The sequence below is a fragment of the Prinia subflava genome, chromosome 27, assembly GCF_021018805.1.
Source record: "Prinia subflava isolate CZ2003 ecotype Zambia chromosome 27, Cam_Psub_1.2, whole genome shotgun sequence".
In the NCBI taxonomy this organism is placed as follows: domain Eukaryota; kingdom Metazoa; phylum Chordata; class Aves; order Passeriformes; family Cisticolidae; genus Prinia; species Prinia subflava.
The window spans coordinates 1,590,026-1,600,905 of record NC_086273.1 but is presented as its reverse complement, the minus strand read 5'-3'; the positions used below and the strand labels follow the sequence as shown (position 1 = coordinate 1,600,905).

Here is a 10,880-nt window from a genome sequence, read left to right as displayed (position 1 = left end):
GGGTGATTACAGGGAAATGGGGCATTTGGGGAAAATATGGTGGATTTGGAGGAAAGTAAGGAGGATTTGGAGGAAACCATGGCAGATTTAGGAAACTGGGGTTAACTTGGGGGGAAAAGAGGGATTTGGGGAAAAAAAAGATGGATTTGGGAAAGTCATGGTGGGTTTGGGAAAATGTGGTGGATTTGGGGAAAATGCGGTGGATTTGGGGAAAATGCGGATGATTACAGGGAAATGGGAGATTTGGGAAAAATATGGTGGACTTGGGAAAATGTGGTGGAATTGGGAAAAACATGATTTGGGAAACAAAGGCTGGATTTAGAGAAAATGGTGATTTGGGGAAAAACAAATATATTAAAGAAAATGTGTTGGATTTGGAGGAAAGCAAGGTAGATTTGGAAAAAATATGGTGGATTTGGAAAAAAAGAAGGCAGATTAAGGAATATGAGGTGAATGGAGTGGAAAATGTCATGGATTTGGGGGAAACTGTGGTTATTCCAGGGCGATCATGGTATTCCCCCCCAGGTTCAAGAGGGAAACGGTCCAGGCACCGCTTCCAAGGGCGCTGCTGCTCCAGAGCCTCCAGAACCTCTCCAGTGAGACCCCACATCCTGGGAGGGAGTTTGGGCCACAGATCAGGAAAGAAGGGAAAGGCAAGAAAATTGGGAGAGACAGAAAAGGTAAAATTAAAAAAAAAAAGGCTGGGGGGGGGGGTGTTGCATTCCATGGCAACAGTGATCATCATGTCCAGAGATACAGCCACCGGCAGGGAAATAGATGAGACAAGCCTCTTTTTGGTTAAGCAAGAGGATCCATTTTTATTTTCCCCCCGGACTGGGGAGGGGGAGGAATGAGTGGGAGGGAAGAATGGAAGGAGGAATGGAAGGGGCAGAAAAATGGAAGGGGCAGCAGGGGCCAAGTTGTGGGGTTTTATAGGGTGTTGAAGGGGCAAAGTTTTAGGGTTTGGGTCAAAGGAGGGGTGTCATGGGTTGGCACTAGCCAGATGCTAATGCAGCCATGAATATATGTTTTTCTTAACAACTACTGTGGGATGTGATCAAGAACAGAGCAGAGCAGGCCTAAAACTTGAAAACAGAAAAAAAAGTTTATTAAATTACACAAGAACAGAAATAGAAAAGAAAAAAACCTGAAACACACACACAAAAAAAAAAGAAATGAAAACTTTTCAGAACATTTCTTCTCCTCCCTCAATTTCCACCCCTTACACGTTACCCTCCATAGACTAAAACCTTGGGTTTTAAATCAAACAGTCACCACTCAAAAAAAAAATTAATCTTCAATTCAGCAAGGGAGAGAGAGGAGTCTCTCTCACACCACAGACTGCACCCTAAAAAACACAGGTCCACCCCTTATGTGTTTCTACGGCACCCATGGCACCATCTGGAGAAGTCTGCCGTGGTGACACTCTCTTTTCCATGTCCAGTGCTGTCACCACTGTCCATGGGCCAGAGCTGCATATAGGGCTCTTTTAAGGATGCTTGCATGCCAAGCTCTCCCCATCTTTCCCCTGGGGCCAAGGGTTTCCAGGAACAGAGATTTTCTCTTCTCTATTCTCTCCACTCTTACAGTGTCTGACTCTTGCAGTGTCAGTCACTGCAGCAAAGTCGAACTGGTTGCATCCACCCAAATGCAGTTTATGTCCAAAGGGACTCAATTTCAGTCTATGGCTAACATTATGCAAGAAAAGTCCAGCCTAAAAGCCATTCCTCTTCATCACTGCCCATCTGGGATTCCTTTCATCTTCCTTTGTCATCTCAGTCCCAGGCTGTCTCTCTCTCTCTTCTTACAAACCACCAGCCACAAGAATCAATGTCTAGAAAAGTTTTCTTCTGCCAAGAAAGGGTTAAGAGTTCCTGGCTCCCAGCAGGGTCGCGGACTCAAGACATTTCTACACAGCCAGGAACTTTTCTCTTCTCTCCCCCCCTGCTCTTTCTTTGCTGCCGGCTGCTGCCAATATCCAAAGCTCTGAAGCAGCAGAGCTCTCTCCTGGGTGGGGGGGCGCGGAATGGGGACGGAGGGCACCCCCACAGTCCTCCACCCTTCCACCTTGAAGAGGCCCCACATGGCTTTTCCCCTCCCCTCCATCACCCAGCCCCGCGAGCTGGGGGGGAAGGGGAGAGATGTGTGTTCATCTCGTCACTGGAAACAAAAAGAGGGCTACTCCCTCTGAAGTCCTTGCTTTTAACTCCTTGTGTTCTCAGAGGCGTGTCCAACTCCACAGTGGCCAATTCAGGTGTCAGCACAAAACCTGACCACTGATTGGTTTGCCCACAACTTCCTAGAAAACTTACTTCCTCCCCCCCCCGGCCAGGACAAGGGGTTAACACAAGGAGAGTAAGATCAGATTTCAGCCTCCTAGAAAAGGGGGGATTCCACAGGGGGGGATGCAAAGAAATAGGAAAAAAGAAAAAAAAAAAAGGTGGAATAGGAAAAACCGGAGAAATGGGAATTAATTGGGATAATAAAGTAAAAGAATGGGGGAAAGAAATAGGGAGAAATTAAGGAAAGAGGGAAAATAGCAAAAATGGGGAAAATGGGAGTTTTGGAGGATAATAAAGCAAATAAATGGAAGAAAGAAAAGAAATTGGGGAAAAAAATCAAGGAAAAAGGGAAAAAATGGGGGAAAAGGCCGAGGGGGAATGAGAGTAAAAAGGCAAAGAAATGAGGGAGATGCAAAGAAATGGATAAAAATGGGAAAGAAAAGGGGGAAAAGCAAAGGAATGGGGAAAGAAGAGAAATGTGAGGAAAAGGGGAAGAAATGTGGGGAAAAGAGGGGAAGAAATATGGGGGGAAAGGGAAGAAATAGGACAAGTGATGTGACCTCTGACTTGACCTCTCCTTCTCTGTTCAAGAGGCAGCTTCTGGAATATCAGGAGCAGAGGAACAACCTGATGAAGGGATTCCAAAAAGCAAGAAAACCCAGGAGAGGAACGGGAAGGAGAGGAAGTCAGAAACAGATCAGGGGAAGAAGGAGAAAGAGTCAAGAAAGCCAGAAACAAAACTGGGGGAAAATACGTCAGAAACTGAATTGGAGGGGAAGGAAAAATTGGGAAAGTCAGAAACTGAACTGGGGAAAAAGAAGTCAGAAACTGAATTAGGGAGGAAGGAGGAATCAGTAAGGTCAGAAACTGATTTGGGGAAAAAGAAGTTGGAAAAGTCTGAATCCAAAGGGATGAAGGAAAAGCCAGAAAAATCGGAAAACTTGGAAAAGTTGGAAACTAAGAGGAGGAAGAAGTCAGAAAAGTCCGAATCCAAAGGGATGAAGGAAAAGCCAGAAAAGTCAGAAAAGCCAGAAAAGCTGGAAAAGTCAGAAAAATCAGAAAAGTCGGAAAAGTTGGAAAAGTTGGAAAAGTTGGAAAAGTTGGAAATTAAGGGGAGGAAGAAGTCGGAAAAGTCTCCAAACAGGTGAGGCTGAAGGCTTGGGGACAACCTGGTGTCCCCCAGCTCAGGATGACCTTTCTCATTGGATTCTTCCAGGGATCATCCCAAGATTACAAAGGCCAGACAGCACCGGGACTGCTCGGGGCACTGGCGCCAAATGCGCACAGCCAAAGCTCCGCGCCCCAGAGGAGAAAGAGGAGAAGGAGACAGAGAAGAGGTGAAGAAGAAGGAGAAATCCAAGCGGATCCATCTTCAGGATCCCTGGAGCTTCCAAACACCGGTGATTGCAGTGCTGTCAACATCCAGCTCTGGCTCCAGCATTCCTGAGGATCCCGATCCCAAGGAGCCCCTGCCCAGCCCTTTGAGGCCGAAGACGATGAAGACAAGCATTGAGAACTTCTGGCCAGTGCTGGACACATCTCTGGAGTAGCTGGAAATCTCTGAGAATCTCTGTGAATCTCCAGCAACCATCAATAAATGCCTCTGGTTTGGGGTAGTTGAGGGACGACTGCAAGGATCTTCCTTTCCTCAAGGATCCATTGGGATCTTCCCAGTGTTCACACAGAATATGCCCTTTTTGCCCAAATCCCGTTGGATCCAAGTCCAAATCCCATTGGATCCAACCCAAAATCCCAATGGATACAATGCAAAATCCCACTGACCCCAACCCTGTCTTGTTTATCAGGGTATCCCATGGCCATTTGTGCCAGGAATTGTCACTGCTTCCCCCAGAGCCCCCACAGCTTGGAGGATATCAATGGAGGTATGAGCTCATCTAGGACCCTGCAAGAGGGGAGCCAAAGCTGCCCCTTCCATTCAGGATTGAGGAGCGGTCACGTGGGTGATGGAGTGAGTGGCGCTGCTCAGGGTATTGCTGCCCTAGGGTTTTCAGCACTGCCACCCAAGCCTCCCTCCTCCTCCTCCCTGCTCCCTGCTCTCTGCTGCCCGGGAGCCCAGAGCCAGCGCATGCGGTGCCACCCACGGCCAGGGCCATTCCCATCAGGTCCCTTTCTCCGCCATCGCCGCTGGGGAAGGTCCCGCCCCGGCACCAGAGCTCCCCCTGCTGGCCGCGAGACAGCGCCTGTCCCACCCCTGCCCCACCAGGGCCACCAGCGCCCCCTGCTGGGTGTGGCCAGAACTGCACCCAAGGGTGAAGGAGAGCCTGATGGATGGGGAACTCCTCATACTGTGTGGCTGTTTTTTTATATATATATTTATTTATATTTGCTAATGTGTTGCCATGAGGTTTTTTCCTGGTTTGCTGAGCATTCATATTGAAAGAGAAATGTGCAGTTTCTCACGCTTGTGAATGTAAACACAGGACCATGTTTTGTAAACACTGCCCTTGTTATGAATTCCTTCCCAAGGAGAAGGGGAGGTTGAATGACAGCCTCCTTGACCAATGTGGTGGGGAGGTCGGAATTCCATCCTCCAATCCTCAGGCCTCATAGGAAATGTATAAAAGTGAGTTTTTGTAAATAAACTTTGTCTTCTGCCCTGCATGCTCTGTCCACCCAGATCTGTCTCCCCAGTCTCATTTCTGGTTAGGCCTCACGGTGATACTAGTGAAGAACTATTAATTCTCTTTCATATTTTTGCCCGAAAGCCCCATAATTTTGAAGTTATAATAATTTGGAGAGAGGAGGATTTCTTTCCATTCCAGGAAGGTTCCCACCTTCCTTCGCAGACACCTGTCTTTTAAACCAATACATTAATCAACCCAGTGACCTCGCATAGCCCCTCCTCTGATGTAATACAGCCCCCTTTATAATGTCAGAGTCTGCTCTGAAAGAGAAATAAAGTAATTTCGTAGCCCACTTTGTGATGTCACTGTTGGGGGTTAGATTTGGTGGTTTTTTTCACTTACAGATTTTTTTTCCCATAAGTTTCCAAAAGGCCTTGATGACTACTTAGTCAGAACAAAAGGGAGTACTTGAGGGACATGGCAGCACAAGGCTACACCTATTGTTTTTGAGTCCCTGGGAGTGACCCTCAGAGGGTAGAGATGACGAGCTTTGGGAAAGGTAAAAAGACAGCTGGGGGAGGGGAACTCACTCTTGCTTGCTCTCAGCATTGAGGAGGACAGTCAAGCTGCCCCCCATTGCAGGAAGAATTTGCGGCCATCACTCTGCCTCTGTCTCGTCCTGGGAAATCTACCATCATCTGCTCGTGTACCCGGGAATCCTGAGCTTGTTTTCTCCAGCCTCCCCCCACCGCCGCTGCTTCTTCGGAGCTTTGAGGTTCCCCTGCTACTCTGCAGCCCTGTACTGCCCAGCCCTGCCAGGACACCCCTGCTGCTCCAGCTACCAGCGCAGAGCTCCTCATCTCATCCACCAGCCCGGGACTTTCCTCCCTTCCAGCTCGGCCTCTCGGAGTCCTGCAGGGGCACCGAGATCAAACTGCCCCGGGCGTTTTTGTGAAAGAAAGCCCTCAAGGTTCCTGGTTCTGTTTATTATTAATGCTGGAGTTGTTGCTTGTTTGTTTGTTGTTTTGTCATATATACTAGTAAAGAACTGTTATTCCTATCCCCATACCTCTGTCTGAAAGCTCCTTTTATTTTTTAAATTAGAATAATTTGGAGGGAGGGGATTCAAATTCTCCATCTCTAGGGAGGTCCTGCCCCCTTCCTAGTAGATATCTGTCTTTCAAACCAAGACAGTCACACAGGTGCCCTGCATTGTCAAAATCTGCTCTATGATGCACACTGCTGCCCTGTGATGTCACAGCCTACTCTATGATGTCATAAAGCTACCCTGCAATGTCACTGCCTGCTCTGTAATATCACACAGCCTCTCCATTATGTTGTAGTTGCTCTGTGACCTCACAGAACCTTTTCTGGGACATCTATGTCACTTTTGGGGCAGGGTGGGCAGGCAGCCTCTGCATGCATTTGGCCCCCTGTGCCTGCAGCCCCCGGAGCCCAGTGGTGCCCAGCAGCTCCCACAGGCTGCAGAACCTCTGCACCACCCCCACAGACACAAGTGTCCATCCTCGTCCCGGCAGACCTGGCACCACCTCGAATCCCGGACAGAGCATGGCTCAGCAGGGCAGGAACCCCCGGGAGCCCCCAAACCCCTCCTGCCCCATGGGTGCCCACAGCAGCCCCAGGGCTGTGCCTGTGCCCGTGTCACCGCCCCTGCAGGTGCCAGAACTGTGTTTCCCTCCTGGGGACGGGTTCCTGCACAGTCCCGGCTCTCCAAACCCCCAGGGGTGCCGCGGGGGTCTCACCTGGATGCAGACGCTCAGCAGGGAACTGTGCAAGGCCTGGGGGCTGTGGCACAGCAGGGACAGCCCCGGGGCACCTCCAGCCACCTCCAGCTCGCACACAGCCAACTGGGCATTGCCAAGGGCAGGTATGGCCATGGTCCCCCTCAGGGACACCCCAGTACTCCCTGTGCCCACCCCTTTGCCCACGGTGTCCCCAGTCCCCGCAGGTCCCGGGGTGCCCAGGGGGCAGGATAGGGACCCGCCCTTCCTGAGGGGATTCTGTCACCTCCCTTCCCCTGTCACCACCGGCTCGGGGATGCTCAGGGGTTCCCGGCACTGGTTTGCCACGTGCCCCAGGAGCCGGGCAGGGGCCACCTCCCTGCTGAAGGAGTGCTGGACACTCGCCCTCAGCCGGGAGTTCTCAGGGTTGTTGATTCCCTGAGATTCTCCTTGGGGTTGCTGTTCCCCAAGGTAATAAGGGTTCCCCCACAGTTGCTGTTCCCTGGGAGTTTCCTCTGGGTTGCTGTTCCCAGAGGTAATAAGGTTTTCAGTCTTCTCTTCACCCTAGGTGTTTCACACCGAAGCCAGAGACAACAAGTTGAGTCCAGCCGTTCGTGTTATCAAGCTGTTTATTCTTAATTATCTATCAGTTCTTGTCCAGCTTTGCAAGGCATCCCCAGCAAAGCAAGACACGTGGCTGGACTGGGGCAGATCAGAGAGCCCCGCACCTTAAGTACGGCAACCTTGACCCAACCACTGTCCGAGACGTATTTTTTATTTACAAAATTTTACCAATACCTACAACCTATGCTAACATGTCAGTTCTACTCTAAGCCAATCTCTAAAACCCAACTCAGCACAAGATGGGAGATGAGAGCAAGAACAAGGAAGACAGGGGCCACTCCCCAATTCCTCCATCTTGCTTCTTCAGCCCCATATACTAAGAATCCTAATTTCTATATTTATATTCTATAATAAACCATCCACTACTTATTTCAAATTCTTAGGATTTGTGATTCTTCCTGCATGTGAGTGTTCACTCCCATGGACAGGAATCAGAGGCAGTGTCCTCCTGGGATCCGTGTGGGTCTAACTGACCCCCCTGCTCAGATCCCAGACCCCCCTGTACAGTCTCCAAACCCTCCTGTACAGTCTTCAAACCCTCCAGGGCGGCCAGAGGGATATCCTGGACTCCAACAGGGAGTGACCATTGAGGAGAGGCACGAAGGAACGAACATCTCGCAGCCTGGGGCACTCCCCCTTCTGCGCCAGGGGGGGCGGCAGCCCCATGTCCCCCCTGAACTCCCGAGGGCTCCCCAAACACCCCCAGCTCCCCAGCACCCAGCTGTCCGCCTTGGGGAGGGTGACGAGCCGGTTCTCCAAGGAGCCGCCCTCCTGGCTCGCCCGCCTGCTAGGTGCTGATGACGGGGATGTCGCACAAGTGGTAGCGCTTCTGTGGGGACACTGCCGCCACCCAGCTCCCTATTGCGTGGGACCCCCGCTACTGCCACCACCAGCACCTCCGAGCCACTGCAGCTCCAGGACACGCCGCGCTCTCCAGCAACGGCCATGTCTGTGCCAGGATCCCGGGCAGGGCACATGCAGTCTCCTCGCTGCGAAGGCACTGGAGCCACTCTAGGTCCAGCAGGGACTGCAGCTTCAGGTGGGGCCTGTCCCTGCAGCAGCCCTCAAACTCCCACAGGGATTTACTGCAGCGGTGGTGGAGGCGCTGGAGGAGGAGGAAGTTGTGCCTCTGGATCTGGCTCCAGAGCGGCACTGGAGACGGGAGGCACAGGTGAGTGGTGGGGTGTCTCCAGGGATGTCGGGCTGTCACCAAGGGTGCCCAGGTTGTCCCTAGGGATGCCAGAATGTCCCCGTGGGTGTCAGGCTCTCCCAGCGGATGACAGGGTGTCCCTATGGATCCCAGGCTGTCCCCAGGTGTACTAGGCTGTTTTCATGGATGCCAGACTAGCCCCAGGGGTGCCTGGTGGTCCCTACGGCTTCTGGGCTATTGCAGTGTCACTCCGTCCCCATGGGTTCTAGGCTGTCCCCAGGGGTGCTAAGCTATCCCTATGGGTTCCAGGCAGTCCTGATAGGTTCCAGGCTGTGCCCATGGGTGTCACTCTGTCTCCATGTGTTTCAGTCTGTTCCAGCAGGTGCCAGGCTGTCCCCATGGATATCACACTGTCCTCATGGGTGCCAGGCTGTCCAGTGGCTGCCAGACTGTCCTGATGGATGCCAGACTGTCCCAAGGGTGTGACACAGCACCCATCTTGGCAATCTGGGGTGCCCTGCGCCCACTGTGGGAGTCCCACAAGCAGCTCCAGGTGAGCCAGGTAAGAGGATCCAAATCCTGCAGGCACCAGTGGGTACTGCATGAGGAGGAGGAGGAGAAAGAGGAGAAAGAGGAGAAAGAGGAGAAGGAGGAGAAGGAGGAGAAGGAGGAAGAGGAGAAGGAGGGGGAGAAGGAGGAGGCAGCCTGGCAGGGCTCACTTGGGCAAAGGAATAATCAATGACAAGGTAGTCCAGGACAGGGCTGGCCCAGTCGTTCAGCAGCTGGAAATGGTGGGACTGTCCCAGTCCACACTAGCTGGAGAAGAAGAACCTGATGGGGACAGCAGAGGGATCTCAGCACTGTAAGTAAGCCCAGTAAGCCCTTAGAGAGTCCCAGGGAGCTGGGCTGGGGCTGTACCTGATTCTGGACATCATGACCTGGCTGTGGGACTTGCTGATGCAGCAGAGATGGTTGTGGAGGGGAAGCAGCAGCTCAGATTCTCTGTGACCAGGGTGAAGAGTGGGTGGCACACAGGCAGCACGCCTGAGGACGGAGACTGGGGCTGGGGCTCCCAGCAAGGATGGGCACAGAACCCTGAGCCCCCAGCCAGGACCTCAAGCCCATGGCTGGTACCCCAAGCCCACAGCCAGGACCCCAAACCTATGGCTGGGATCTGGAGGAGTCATGACCAGGAGTCCTGTTGAAGACAAGCACAGGATGTAAAACCCACAGCCAGGACTCCAAGTCCACAGCTGGATTCCAAGACCCCCCGTTGGGGACAAGTACTGGAAGCCCTCCTTGCCCGCACCACCACTGCTCCTGACCAGGTACTGGCCCCTCTGGCAACTACAAGACAGTGGAGTGTCTGAGGGGGTTCCAGGGAGTGTTGGGGTCCCCCTGGATCCTTCTCCCTTCAGCACCCTAAAGCAGGATTGAGGTTGAGAGGGTTCCAGGGAGTTTTGGGGTCCCCCAAAGGCCCTGCCCCCCTCTGCACCCCCCTCTCTCCCTCCACAGTCCATGCTCTGCCTGGTCCTTGACATCTCAGAGATGACCACAGGGCTGCCAGGGCTGTTCCTGGGCTGTGCCTCCAGCAGGACCCTCAGGTGAGGACAGGGGTCACCCCATGCCAGGGGACCCTGGGGAGGGGGTGCAGCCCCTGCCCCACAGATCTGGGGCTGACGGGGCCCCGTGCCCAGCATGGCCTCCACCACCATCAGCACCGTGGCCACCGGCACCGCTCAGGACTTGGTGAAGCTATGGCTGCCGGCGCTGTCCCCATGGGAGCTGACACTTATCTCTAAGGGGCTCTGGGAGTGCCACCAAGCCAGGACGTGCCAGGCCGTGCCATCCTGTAGTAGGAACAGGATAACTTAGATCATAAGGCAGAGCTATCCACAGCTGGGCCTCAGACCAGGCCTCAGGCCAGGGCCTAGTAGGCCTAGTACATCCAGCATACATAGTTACCAGATAAGGTTATCTGGTACTGGGAATGTGTTAAGGTAGGGGTGCTACTAGCATGGAACAGTTACTGGGAAGACACGGTAGCTACCTTAAACTGCAGTAGCTTACATACTTCTGTATGTCCACTGCCTATCACAGTGCACCTGCTAACTGTAAACTATTCACTCTATATAAAACCCGACATCTCGTGGAATAAAGGAGGAGTACGTGCTGCAAACCATACTGGTTGGTCTCACGTCGCTCTAGTCCCCGGTCTCACCAGAGCTCGGCTTCACCTGGTGCCCGAATTCAGAGACTGAGCCCTGGATCAATATTGAAATATAAGGCTTAGATGCTGAAAATATAAGGCTTAGATGCTGTGAGATATAAGGCTTAAATGCTGAAGACCTCGCTTGATTTAGGGGTGTGTGTACCGCTTGCGGACTCCTATCCTGAATTTGCGGGGCAGGCCGGGGAGTGTCTGTCGATTGGATTGTTTAGAAGGGCGACAGTGCCATCTACTGTCAGCAGAGAGAAGGTAAGAGCGATATACGCG

At 52.5% G+C, this 10,880-nt stretch overlaps 1 long non-coding RNA gene across 1 annotated transcript; it reads right to left on the bottom strand.

The window, feature by feature from the left end:
* Positions 1–7,234: 7,234 nt before the first annotated feature.
* On the bottom strand, positions 7,235–10,646 carry LOC134562469 (uncharacterized). The gene is made up of 3 exons (XR_010083177.1): positions 10,569–10,646; positions 9,302–9,581; positions 7,235–9,214 (listed from the first exon to the last, which is right to left on the bottom strand). It is a non-coding gene; the product is annotated as an uncharacterized LOC134562469 (long non-coding RNA).
* Between the last annotated feature and the right edge of the window lie 234 nt (positions 10,647–10,880).